The sequence below is a fragment of the Tursiops truncatus genome, chromosome 2 (genome assembly GCF_011762595.2).
Source record: "Tursiops truncatus isolate mTurTru1 chromosome 2, mTurTru1.mat.Y, whole genome shotgun sequence".
Taxonomy (NCBI): Eukaryota; Metazoa; Chordata; class Mammalia; order Artiodactyla; family Delphinidae; genus Tursiops; species Tursiops truncatus.
In genome coordinates this window covers 92,108,915-92,123,365 of record NC_047035.1, presented here as the reverse complement: position 1 = coordinate 92,123,365, position 14,451 = coordinate 92,108,915, and positions in this window count along the sequence as shown.

Genomic DNA, 14,451 nt, shown 5'->3' with positions numbered 1-14,451 from the left:
CCTGTATTCTTCCATTTGGAGACTAGCAGTGTCCTGAGTCATGGTGAAAGGCTAAGAGCTGTCCCCCAGTTTGACTTAACCCTCCATTTTGAAGATAATAAAGTTACAGGGAGAAGCCAAAAGTTTTTAGTTTGGGGCTAGATTTTTATCAGTTGATAAGAAAACCTGATGGCATATATAAGTATGGGAAAAACTGAAGATGAAAGAGAAGGTGCCTTTAAAAAATATTTTGATGAATTGTCTCTTTGATGGAGAGACTCAAAGAAAAAGTAAGTTTGGTTCTTCTTTCACTGTATTTTGATTTTAAATGAATTAATGGGTAAGAGAAGATCCAGGGGTAAGTAGAGACCAGTGGCAGATCTGGGTTTTGTAGGACCTGAATCTTATATGAGTTATATATGATTTATCATATATAAATATTATATGCTTTAGGGGAGCACTTTTAAGAAAAATGATACGGCATGGCACAGGGATATTGGCTTGGTGCTTTGTGACAGCCTGGAGGGGTGGGATAGGGAGGGTGGGAGGGAGGGAGACGCAAGAGGGAAGAGATATGGGAACATATGTATATGTATAACTGATTCACTTTGTTATAAAGCAGAAACTAACACACCAATGTAAAGCAATTATACCCCAATAAAGATGTTAAAAAAAAAAAAGAAAGAAAAATGATACGAACACCAAATTAGGTATAGAAACTTGGACAAGGCTCATACAAGTGAAGAATCTTGAGATGAAGCTTTATTAGCTTCATAGGGTGGTGCAGTGGTTAAGTATCCACCTGGCAATGCAGGGGACACAGGTTTGATCCCTGCTCCGGGAAGATCCCACATGCCTTGGAGCAACTAAGCCCATGCGCCACAACTACTGAGCCTGCGCACCACCGCTACTGAAGCCTGTGCACACAGAGCCTGTGCTCTGCAACAACAGAAGCCACCACAACGGGAAGCCCGTGCACCACAATGAAAAGTAGCCCCTGCTCGCCACAACTAGAGAAAGCCCATGTGCAGCAATGAAGACCCAACACAGCCAAAAATAAATAAATTTATTAAAAAAAGAAAATCTTTCTATGGTTGAGATAGCTAAAAAATTTTTTCCATCTAGCTAGGAACATGGACACACCACTCTGAGAGATTGTACACTGAGCGACTGAAGGGTTAGTGAGAGAGATGCAAAGGGAATGATACGAAGAGGCCAATAATCTGCAGAGGAATTACAGGGAGTTTACTAGGTGGTGTTGGGCAATATTCAGAGAGAAGGCTATATGTGTACATGATTTTAAACATCAGGATCTTCTTTAAGAAAAGAATGCCTGGAGATGTCAACATTGACCACCTATGTGGTTTTCTTACCCAGAATCTGAAAGGGGAGATAGGGATCAATAGCTTCACAGCTAAAGTTACTTTTCACTCTCTCTTCTGGTTTCCTAATTATGTTTTGTTTCATACATGTATTCAGCATGGGCAAGAGAAACAGCCAGCACAATTTATCTGCTGCCCACCTCCCCTCCCCTTCCTTTTATTTTTTTGTAATTATATCAATTGATTCTTAACTGTCAAAATAATATATTTCAACTCAGGAATGAAGAGGCATTTATGAAACATGTAGAACATTTTAAACTTTGAAAACATTTTAAACTTCATCAAATTTTTTACAACTATTTTCAGCTATCTCAAAATGCAGGGTTAAACTAAACTGGCGATGCTCCTTTTAAACTCTGAAGCAATAGGAAAAGAAAAAGGCCCCAAATTGTTCCAACTCTCCAGACTGACCAGAGGTGTGGAGAATCCTAATTTTATAGAGTGGGATTGATTTGGATGGTCTTGTTACTAGTCATAAGGATCTTAAACCCACTCAGCAACTGACAGCCTGCATTTAAATTGGAAAAGAAAGATTGTCAGAACCTTTAGTGGTGACAGCACAATCCAGCGACAAATTCCACATGAGTAAAAGTAATAGAAAAGATGGTACCTTTAGAGGAAGAATTAATGGAACTCACAGAAGAGTCACACACACAAAAATCTAAGCTTTAAAATATTACCAGAAAATGAGCAACAAAATATTTTGCAGGTCAAATATGGATGGGAGAGAGAGGAGGTTTACAACAAAAGCAGATGGGCAGGAGAGCTTGCGTGACACAGTAATAGGTTCTCTATCTCCTGAAGGGAAGCCAGCGGAGGGCAGGAAGGCCAAATTTCTCTGAAGATTGGCATTCAGCTCCTCATAATAATTGATAAAAGGAATGTTGAATGTCTAGTCTCTAGTTCTTGCAAGATTGTCCAAAGTGCCTTGAGCCAAATTACTCATGCAGCAGGAAGGGAGTATGAGAAAGGCAGGAAAGCTTCTCGACATTCCTGCCCTAATGCAAGGGGGAAGCAGAGTCTCTCACTATGCTTCTGTTCAGCCCCCTTTCCACGTGGCCCAAAGGGAGGGGGCACCCAGACAGGAGAAGTGCGTTTTCCAACGTAAGAGACATAGGTAGGACACTCTCAGCAGGAGAGGTTGAAGCAGCATTCTTAATTTTAGTCCAGAAGGAGATTGAGTGACTTTACAGTAGTGAGGGTGAAAGAAGGAGTAGCTTTCCTTCATTCCTTCTTTCTTTCTTTCCTTCCCTCCTCCCTCCCTCCCTTTCTATCTTCCTTTATCATTTTATTTTTCTTGTATTCCTGGAAATGGCTCAACTTACACACCCTAGAGTCATGGTTTTACAGAGTATAAGGCTTATCCAAGTCTCTTCCCATTCGATATATATAGTCATTATTCTGTTCCAAGTCAAAGGAGGCAGCCTGATTGTCCATATACTCATCTATTAATTAATTCTATTAATCTATTCTAATCTATTAATTAATTAATAGGTACAAGATGGTATTTTTAAATATCACAAGATACAAAACCTTGTCATCAAGGAAAGTATGGTCCAGTTCAGGGCTAAGATAATAATTTAAGTTTACCATAGAGGTAAGCGACAAATGGGTGATACTGACAATATAGGAGATCACAAAAGGCTTGGGAAGGTCAGGGATGGCTTAAAGCGGGGAAAGGGACTTGACCTAGAATTTGAATAGGTGGGAAGATTGAATATCTTGCAGAAGGTAAGGAAATGCCCTTTGGGTAAGGCAACAGCATAGAAGCCTTTATGTAAGCTATAGACTAAACGTTTGTGTCCCTTTAAAATTCATATGCTGATGCCCTAATCCCCAATATGATGGTACTTGGAGTTGGGGCCTTTGGAAGGTAATAAGTTCATGAGGGTGGAGACCTCATGAATGGGATTAGTGCCCTTATAAGAAGAGACATGAGAGATGATCTTTCTCTGCCATGTGAAGATACAATGAGAAGGAAGCTTGTTTACAATCCAGAAAGCATGTCCTCACCTCACATTGGAACTGCTGGAGGCTTAATGTGGGGCTTACCAGCCTCCAGAACTGTGAGAACTAAATAAATGTTTATTGAGAAATAAATCTATGGTACTTTTGTTATACAGCCTGAACTAAGACAATGTATATGGTCTTGGGAAACCCATGTAGGAAGTCAAATGGGTGATTGAGGGTTGAGGGAGACTAAGTGCAAAAGTGGTCACAATTCTCTGTGACCCACACCCTTTGCAGTGTGACTTTGTAGCTCTTCTCATCAAAAGATGAAATCTATTTTTTACCCCTTGAATCTGGACTGCACTTATAATTGCACCAACCAATGGAATTAGGCAGAAGTAATTTTGTGCCAATCTTGAGCCTAGGAGTCAAGAGAACTTGCACCCTGTTCACTCTCTTGGAACCCTGGCTAGCTGCTATGAGAATGAGTCTGGCTAATATGCTGGAGGATAAGAGATCATATGGAAGAAGTCCAGTTGTCCCAGCCAAAGCCATCCTAGACTAGCCAAGAGCCAGCAAACTCCAAACAAATGAGAAAACACTGTTAGCAGAGCTGCTTACTTGATCCTTAACTACCTGTAGACACATGAGTGGACCCTAATGAGATAAGAAGCACCCAGCTGACATGTTGACTTGTGAGAAATGTTTATTGTTTTAAGGCACTAAGTTTTGGGGTGGTTTGTTACCCAGCAATATCTAACTGATACAAGTATCAAGCTAAGAAGCTTGTGATCTTTGTCCTATAAATAATGTGAGGATTATTAGTCGTAAGTATTGTGATACAATAAAGAAATTTCATTAGGAAGTTTCCTGTCACCACAGTAGTAGTGGAATTTAGTGACAATTTTAGTCTATTTAAAATTAATTTTTATCTTTATCAAAATAATGCACATAGTTTAAAAAGTTAAATAGCACTACAAGGCTTATAAAGGAAAAATGTAGTCCCAAGTTATATACATATGTATGTTTCTTGGCTTTCTCTTCTGGAATTTATCTTCATTTTTATATATACTATGTTTATACTCTTTATAGAAATTCTCTGTTGACCTCATGTTTTGACACATGAGAATTTTTCTGTCTCTTTCCTACCTGATATCCCTTTATCCAAGTATATCACTTTAATAATTGACATTATCAATTTTAATATCACTAATTTTTGTTAAATGATTATTTAATGTTTATATTATTTTATCTATATAGTGTTATTAGGCGGATAGAGTAGTATCATAATTTCTTTTTATATAAATTTTGTTTTTCTCCATTACTGCCTCATTCTTTTACTTGCTTAGTTAGCTACATACTTACTATTAATTTTCTCTAGTATAGTAATAGATACTAAAAAGCTCTTTCAATTCTCTTTTTCACATAGTAAAAAGCATCAGTATTTTATTTTACTCATTTCATTTAATTTCATTTTATTATTTTTGGAGGTTTCCAACCTGGAGTCCTTTTGCTCTAACTTGGACTAGTTTTCTAGCATTTCCTGTGCTGGACACCCCATTTCCTGGTTCTCATGTCTTCCTCTCTCTTGATTTAACCTCTTATTATGGTGGAGCATATCCTTCAGTAGCTTCTGGAGGGTGAGAGCTTGCATGACTGAAATATCTTTATTCTACCTCAAGCTTAATTGTTTGATCAAGAATAGAAAATAATTTTCTCTCAGAATTTCTAATGCATTGCTTCACTGTTTTCTGGCTTTTAAAGCTATTGTTGACAAATTCCTTGAAAGATACAGACTATCAAATGTTACTCAAGAAGAAATAACCTGAATAGCTTTATATTTATGAAAGAAATTTAATTTGTAGTTAAAAAAAAAAAACCTCTGACAAAGAAAATACCAGGCACAGATGACTTCAGTGATGAATCTACTAAATATTTAATGGAGAAATAACACCAAATATACACAAACTCCTACAGAAAATTTTTTTTCTGTAGAAAAATATTTCCTGATTCATTCTATGAGACCAACATTATCCTGACACCAAAAACAAATACAATGAGAAAACTACAGACCAATATCCCTCCTGAGCATAGATGCAATAATCCTAAATAAAATTTTAACAGATGAAGTCCAGCTATCTATAAAAATGATAATACATTATGATCAAGTGTTATTTGGCTTATGGAGGAACTGGAACTCTGAGACATTGCTGGCAGGAATGTAAAATGGTATAATCACTTTGGAATATAGTTCGATAGTTTCTTATAAAGTAATGCCTATACTTATATAAACCAGTTATTCTTGTTCTAGATATTTACCCTAGAAAAATGAAAGCACATGTCCATGTAAAGACCTATCATGAGTGTATATAGCAGTTTTATTTGCTATAGTCCCAAACTAGAAACAACCCGTTGCTCTTCACCTGGTAAATAGATAAACAAACTGGAATGTCTATACTATGAAATACTAGTTAGCAAACAAAAAACTATTGATAAAATAAGAATTTAGATGAGTCTAAAATTATGCTTAATTAAAGATGCCAGACAAAAGAGAGACCATTCAGTGATTCTAATTCATAAAATCCTAGAAAATGCAAACTAAATTGATAGAAAGCATATCATTGTCGTTGCCTGTGAACAAGAAAGGGGAACAGGGAAAGTTGGAAGGAAGGGATTTCAAAGGGACCTAAGGAAAATTTGGAGGGTCATAGGTATGTTCATTATCTTGATTGTGGTTATGGTTTTATAGGTGTATACATATGTCAAAACTCACACATGCACTCATTTGTATGGCAGTTATATTTCAATGAAACTTTTAAAAATGTGGGTCAGTTTGATTTATTCAGCTTGACAATCATCTCTATTTTGTTTTTTGTTTTTTTATTATTTTATTTTTATTTTTTTCTATTGGGTTGGCCAAAAAGTTTGTTTTCTGTAACATCTTGCAGAAAACCCCAAACAAACTTTTTGGTCAACCCAATATTTTGTTTTATCACACTTCTGAAACACTTGTGTGGTATCCAGCCTCTTCTTTCCACCACTTAAGGGAGATATGAAGGCAACATTGTGAAATCAAATTTCAGAATGACATCTTAAAGGAATGAAAGCAGTAAGCTCAAGGATATTCTTACTGGTTTCAGTTGGACAAATAGAAGTGCATATTTCCTGTATCTACACTAGCAATGGAATTTGCTGACATTAATTTCCTAGTAAATGGAGACCTGAAATTCAAATTTACCCAGTCAGCCAGATTTGGATGACCACGTGAATCATTTATCGATTCTAAAATAAAAAAAGTTTGTAGCCCCCATTCCTAGAGATTCCGATTTAGTAAGTCTCGGATGGAAGTCAATGAATTTGTGTATAAGCCAAGATTAGAAACAGCATTAGGCAAAATTAGCATTCTCACCGTTTTCTCCACTAGGACCCTCCACCATCATCAGACTGCTATCCTTTCTCCTTCTCATACCATGTTAAATCATCTCCCATTTGCCTAATTTCCACCTATGCAAACCATGGTGATCTACCCACTGCAAATTCCACTTCTTCTTTTATGACTAACCATCTCTCTCCACTTCATTTCTTCTCACCTGTCTCCAAGCAGTGCAGCCATTCTTATCCTTGAGTCAAAACAACTCAAAGATCCCTGGCTAATCAAAGAGGTATTTTTTTCTCTGGGCTCCACGTCACTACACAGAATGAAGGCTCTGGGGTTTTAAAACACTGATTTAATTTTAGAAAATCAGCTCTTTTGCATCATACTTGTACCAAGTTCTCTTATGCACCACTGGTGTTTTTTCACTTGCTGATTGCTTTGGACTCTTCTATGGACAACTAGTGCTATTCTGTTTTGGTTTTAGGGAAAATGATTCAGGCCTGGAGCAAAGTTGTTTATTTTTGCCATCCAGATTTCTGAGAAGGAGATATTTTAGATAAGCAATTTACCGCTGTCTTTGATCTCAAGCTATCAGCTTCAAAGTATAACATTTAAAAATAATTTTATGTGGTTTCTATTATTTTGCCTGCATTGAAACTTGTTTTAAGATGTCTCTTCTGTTTTTGAGCATTTTTGTAAGATGGTCAAGTTAGATGTTTGTCCTGTGTGATAAAACTCAACAACTCCCTTATAGAAATATCCCAGACTTTATTGATTATCATATCACACAGTGGTAACATGAATGCATTGCTCTTCTCTACATGACATTTACTGAGAGTACAGGGTTGATGCGCACTCTTAATCTTTCTGGAAGAGCATTGCCTTCTGTTTTTTCTCTCCACTTTGTAACTGCTCCTAAAGAAAAAAAAGATTCCACTTTGTATATCTAATACATTTGGTGAGAGGGAGGGCAGTTAACACTTTCTCCTGCATGGTTGTTGCAAACTTTTCTGTTTGTTGTCAGGTCCAAGAAAAAAAATTGTGTTAAAGATAGAACATTTGGACAATATGTTTCAGAAGAGATGTAAATATACCAGGTAGGCCCAAATCAAGGATACATAACTGATTTTATTTTTTCTGGTTTACAGTCTTAGAGACAGTATAAGATACTAGGCATAGTCAAAAAGCACTGGTAGCACTTAATTATCTGAAATTGGAGAAACTGGTTCCCAAATTCTTCTCTTCCACCTATGTGATCTTGGGCAGGATTCTTCACTCTTTTGTTTATTCATTCATTCATCCCACAAGTATGTCTTAAACATCTTCTGTATATCAGATATCATGGAAAGCGTTGAGAACAGAGAGCACACAGTCCTTGCTCTTGTAAAGTGTGGCAGATATGAAAATGTGCCTTATAGGTCTCCAACTATGGTAGTATAATTGACCAAGCACCTCAGACTCTGTACTCTGAAATCGAGTGTATCATTTGTACCAGACCACACTTCGCATGGCTCCATGCCTCTGACCGGCTGTGACTCTGACTGTGACTAAGGCAAGTCCATTCCTGGGAGATGTGGTACTCCTAAGATGGTCAACTACACTTGAGAACTCAGTGATGGCCTTACGGAGTATTCCTAAGACTGTACAGCAGTCTAGTTCACTTCAGCCTAACATTCTTGCCCTCTCTCCTTCACTCAGGTTCACACTTGAGTCACGTTCTGATGACTCTCTCAAATTTCTGTTCCCTTCGCATTTTCTCTCTTGGGAATTTCTACTAAAAACCCTTGCACATCTATTCCCATCTTGGTGTTTGCTTCTTAGAGAACTTAGACTAACATATGGAGTATATGTTCTAGTGGACGAGACAAAAAAATAAGTAAATAATATGGTAATTTTAGATAACGATAATTGTGTAGGTAACAAAATAGCATGGTGGCATAGATGATTGCCTCAGATGGGGTGTTGGGAGGAGGCACTTTGTTCTTTAGGTCAGATGGTCAGCGAGAATGTTGCTAAGGAGGTTACATTCCAGCTGAAAGCTGAATAATGAGATATGAAGATGCTGGAGAGGAGCAGGCTGAGCAGTGTGGAGGGCTGGCACCCAGCAGGAGCAGCATCTTTGGGGAATGTGAAGACAGGGATTTTAGAAGCATCATCTAGGTTATCATGGCAAGAGGGGAGATCAGAAAGACAAATAAATACCTGGTTCCATAGGACCTCAAAGGCCATAGTATGGAGTCGACATATTATTCTGAGTGCAGTGAGAAACCACTGGAGAGTCTAAGTAGAAAGGTGACATTATTTGTTTTACATTTTTGAGAGATCACTTTGGCTGCTGAGAGGAGATGAACTGAGAGGGGCAAGAGTGGAAACAAATAGAGCAGTTAGATTACAAGAACCTAGGTGAGAGTTGGCATAGGCTTTGGACTATTGTAGTAACAGTGATGGTAAGAAAAATAAAAGGATTCAAGATATGCTTTGGAAGGATGCAGTACCAGTGGATACAGAGGGCTGACTGTATATTTTCTGGAAAAATATGTGTGTGAAATTTGTGCTCTCAAGGACCTATTTTCAAGTGCTGTCAAAGGACCCACCAAGAAGAAAGTCAACAGATGCTAGGGGAGACAAAATATCAAAGTAGAAGGACATGAGCTTAGCTCTTCTTACAAAAACACCAAAATCACAACTAACTGCTGACAACCATTGATAAAAAAAATATTTCAACCTACCAAAAAAGATACCCTACATCCAAAGACAAATAAGAAGCCACAATGAGACAGAGTGAAAGTTCTGAGCCCCACATAAGGCTCCCCAGGCTGGGGGTCTGGCAATGGGAGGAGGAGCCTACAGAGAATCTGGCTTTGAAGGCCAGTGGGGTTTGATCACAGGAATTCCACAGGACTGGTGGAAATAGAAACTCTTGGAGGGTGCACACAAGGTGTTGTGTGCACCAAGACCCTGGGAAAAATGTAGTGACCTCATAAGAGACAGGGCCAGATCTACCTGCTAGTACTGGAGGGTCTCCTGCAGAGGTGGGGGGGCAGCTGTGGTTCACTCTGGGGACAAAGATACTGGCAGCGACAGTTCTGGGGAGTACTCATTGGCATGAGCCCACCTGGAGGCTACCATTTTCTCCCAAAGACCTGGCCCCACCCAATAGCCTATAGTCTCCAGTGCTGGAATGCCTCAGGCTAAACAACCAACAGAGCGGGAACACAACTCCATTCATCAGCAGACAGGCTGTTTAAAGTCTTCATAAGCACAGCCCTGCTCACCAGAGGGACAAGACCCAGCTCCACCCAACAATGGGCAGGAACCAGTCCGGCCCACCAGGAAGCCTGCAAAAGCCTCTTAGACAGCCTCATCCACCAGGGGGCAGACAGCAAAAACAAGAAGAACTAAAACACTGCAGCCAGTGGGACAGAAACTGCAATCACAGAAAGTCAGACAAAATGAGACAGCACAGGAGTATGTCCCTGACAAAGGAACAAGATAAAACCCCAGAAGAACAACTACGTCAAGTGGAGATAGGAAATCTACCCAAAAAAGAATTCAGAGTAATGATAGTAAAGAAGATCCAAGATTTCAGAAAAAGAATAAAGGCAAGGATTGAGAAGATACAAGAAATGTTTAACAAAGACCTAGAAGAACTAAATAACAAACAAACAGAGATGAACAATACAATAACTGAATTGAAAAATACACGAGAAGGAATCAATAGCAGAATAACTGAGGCAGAAGAACAGATAAGTGAGCTGGAAGACAGAATGGTGGAAATCACTGCCATGAACAGAATAAAGAAAAAAGAATGAAAATAAATGAGGACAGCCTAAGAGACCTCTGGGACGACACTGAACACACCAACATCCACATTATAGGGGTTGCAGAAGGGGAAGAGAGAGAGAAAGGACCTGAGAAAATATTTGAAGAGATAAGAGCTGAAAACTTTCCTAATGGGAAAGGAAAGAGTCACCCAAGTCCAGGAAGCACAGAGAGTCCCAGGCTGGATAAACCCAGGGAGGAACATGCTAAGACGCATAGTAATCAAATTGATGAAAAATGAAACACAAAGAAAAAAATATTAAAGTAACAAGGGAAAACCAACAAATAACATACAAGGGAACTCCCATAAGGTTATCAGCTGATTTCTCACCAGAAACTCTGCAGGCCAGAAGGGAATAGCAAGATAAATTTAAAGTCATGAAACCTATAAGAATACTCTACCCAGCAAGGCTCTCATTCAGATTCAACAGATAAGTCAAAAGCTTACAGACAAGCAAAAGCTAAGAGAATTCAGCACCACCAGACCAGCTTTGTGACAAACGCTAAAGGAAATTCACTAGGAGGCAAAAAAAAAAAAAAAAAAAAAAAAAAAAAGCCACAACTAGAAATAAGAAAATTATGAATGGGAAAGCCCATCAGTAAAAGCAAACATACAGTAAAGGTAGGAAGTCATCCACACACAAATGTGATATCAAAACCAGCAATTGTAAGAAGAGGAGAGCACAAATGCAGGATATCGGAAATGCATTTGAAATTAAAAGACCAGCAACTTAAAACAATCTTGTTTATATAGAGACTGCTATATCAAAACCTCATGGTAACCAAAATCTGAAAATCTACAATAGATACACCAAAAAGAAAAAGGAATCCAATCCAAACACAACACTAAAGTCAGTCATCAACACACAATAGAAGAGAACAAAATAGGAAGAAAAAACACCTGCAAAAACAAATCCAAAACAATTAACAAAATGGCAATAAGAATGTACATATCAATAGTTACCTTAAACATAAATGGATTAAATGCTCCAACCATAAGACATAGACTGGCTGAATGGATACAAAACAAAACCTGTACATTTGCTGTCTACCAGAGACCCACTTCAGATCTAGGGACACATACAGAAAGTGAGGCAATGGAAAAATGTATTCCATGCAAAAGGCAATCAAAAGAAAGCTGTAGTAGCAGTACCCATATCAGATAAAAGGACTCCAAAATAAAGGCTGTTACAAGAGACAAAGAAGGACACTACATAATGATCAAGGGATTAATCTAAGAAGAGGATATAACAATTGTAAATATGTATGCAGCCAACATAAGAGCACCTCAATATATAAGTAAAATATTAACAGCCATAAAAAGAGAAATTGACAGTAACACAATAATAGTAGGGGACTTTAACAGCCCACTTTCATCAAAGGACAGACCATCCAAACAGCAAATCAATAAGGAAACAGGCCTTAAATGACACATTAGACCAGATGGGTAATTAATTGATATATATATATATTTATATATATATAATACATTATTCATATTTATATGTTAACATGTTGGTAAATAATATATTATATTTTATAATATATAATGATAAATAATATAATATATTACACATAATATTTAATATATTGATATATTTAATATATTGATATTTATATATATTCATATTTATATAGCATTCCATTAAAAAGCAGCAGAATACACGTTCTTCTCAAATGCACATGAAACATTGTCCAGAACAGATCACATCCTGGGCCACAAAGTGAATCTTGGAAAGTTTAAGAAAATTGAAATAGTTTCAAGCATCTTTTCCGACCAAAACGCTATGAGATTAGAAATGAAATACTAGAAAAAAAACTGTACAAAAGACAAACAAGTGGCGGCTAAACAATATGCTACTAAATAACCAAGGGATCACTGAAGAAATCAAAGAGAAAATCAAAAAATACCTAGAGACAAATAAAAAAAAAAGCATGACAATCCAAAACCTTTGGGACACATCAAAAGCAGTTCTAAGAGGGAAGTTAATAGGAATACAATCTTACCTTAGGAAACAAGAAAAATCTCAAATCAACAACCTAACTTTACACCTAAAGCAACTAGAGAAAGAACAAACAAAACCCAAAGTTAGTAGGAGGAAAGAAATCACAAAGATCAGAGCAGAAATAAATGAAATAGAAACGAAGAAAACAATAGAAAAGATCAATGAAACTAAAAGCTGGTTCTTTGAAAAGATAAACAAAGCTGATAAGCCTTTAGCCAGATGTATCAAGAAAAAAGGGAGAAGGCTCAAAACAATAAGATTAGAAATGAAAAAGAAGTTACAATGTACACAACACAAAGGATCATAAGAATCTACTACAAGCAACTATATGCGAAGAAAATGGACAACCTGGAAGAAATGGACAAATTCTTAAAAAGGTATAATTTCCCAAGACTGAACCAAAAAGAAATAGATAATACGAACTGCCCAGTCACAAGTACTGAAATTGAAACTCTGATTTTAAAACCCCCAACAAAAGTCTAGGACCTGATGTTTTCACAGGCAAATTCTATCAAACACTTAGAGAAGAGTTAACACCTATCCTTCTGAAACTCTTCCATAAAATTGCAGAGGAAGGAATATTCCCGCACTCATTATATGAGGCCACCATTACCCTGATACCAAAATTAGACAAAGATACCACAAAAAAAGAAAATTATAGGCCAATATCACTGATGAACATAGACACAAAAATCCTCAACAAAATACCAGCAAACCAAATCCAACAATACATTAAAAGGATCATACACCATGATCAAGTGAGATTTATCCCAGGATGCAAGGATTTTTCAATATCAATTAGTGTGATACACCACATTAACAAATTGAAGAGTAAAAACAATACAACCGTCTCAATAGATACAGAAAAAGCTTTTGACAAAATTGAACACCAATTTATAATAAAAACTCTCCAGAATGTGGGCATAGAGGGAACCTACCTCAACATAATAAAGGCCATATATGACAAACCTACATCTAACATCATACTCAATGGTGAAAAGCTGTAAGCATTTCCTCTAAGATCAGGAACAACGCAAGGATGCCCAGTCTTGCTATGTTTATTCAACATAGTTTTGCAAGTCCTAGTCGAGGCAATCAGAGAAGAAAAAGAAATAAAAGGAATCCAAATTGGAAAAGAAGTAGTAAGACTGTCACTGCTTGCAGATGACATGATACTATGCATATAAATCCTAAAGATGCTACCGGAAAACTACTAGAGATCATCAATGAATTCAGTAAAGTTGAAGGATACAAAATGAATACACAGAAATCTGTTGTATTTCTGTACACTAACAATGAAAGATCAGAAAGAGGAATTAAAAAAACAATCCCATTTACAATCAAAAACAATAAAATACATAGGAATAAACCTACCTAAGTAAGAGGATTATTAAGGAGGCAAAAGACCTGTACTCTGAAAGCTATAAGATGCTAATGAAAGAAATCAAAGATGACACAAATGGATAGAAAGATATACTGTCATCTTGGATTGGAAGGATAAATATTGTCAAAATGACTATATTACCCAAGGCAATCTACAGATTCAATACAATCCCTATCAAATACAAATGGCATTTTTCACAGAACTAGAACAAAACAATTTTTTTATTTTGTATGAAGACACAAAAGACCCCAAACAGCGAAAGCAATCTTGAGAAACAAAAAGGGAGCTGGAGGAATCAGGCTCCCTGACTTCAGACTATACATCAAAGCTACAGTAATCAAAACAGTATGGTACTGGCACAAAAACAGAAATATAGATCAATGGAACAGGAGAGAAAGCCCAGAAATAAACACACACACCTATGGTCAATTAATCTACGACAAAGGAGGCAAGACTCTACAATGAAGAAAGGACAGTTTCTTTAATAAGTGGTGCTGGGAAAACTGGACAGCTACCTGGAAAAATAAAATGAAATTACAACATTCTTAGCGG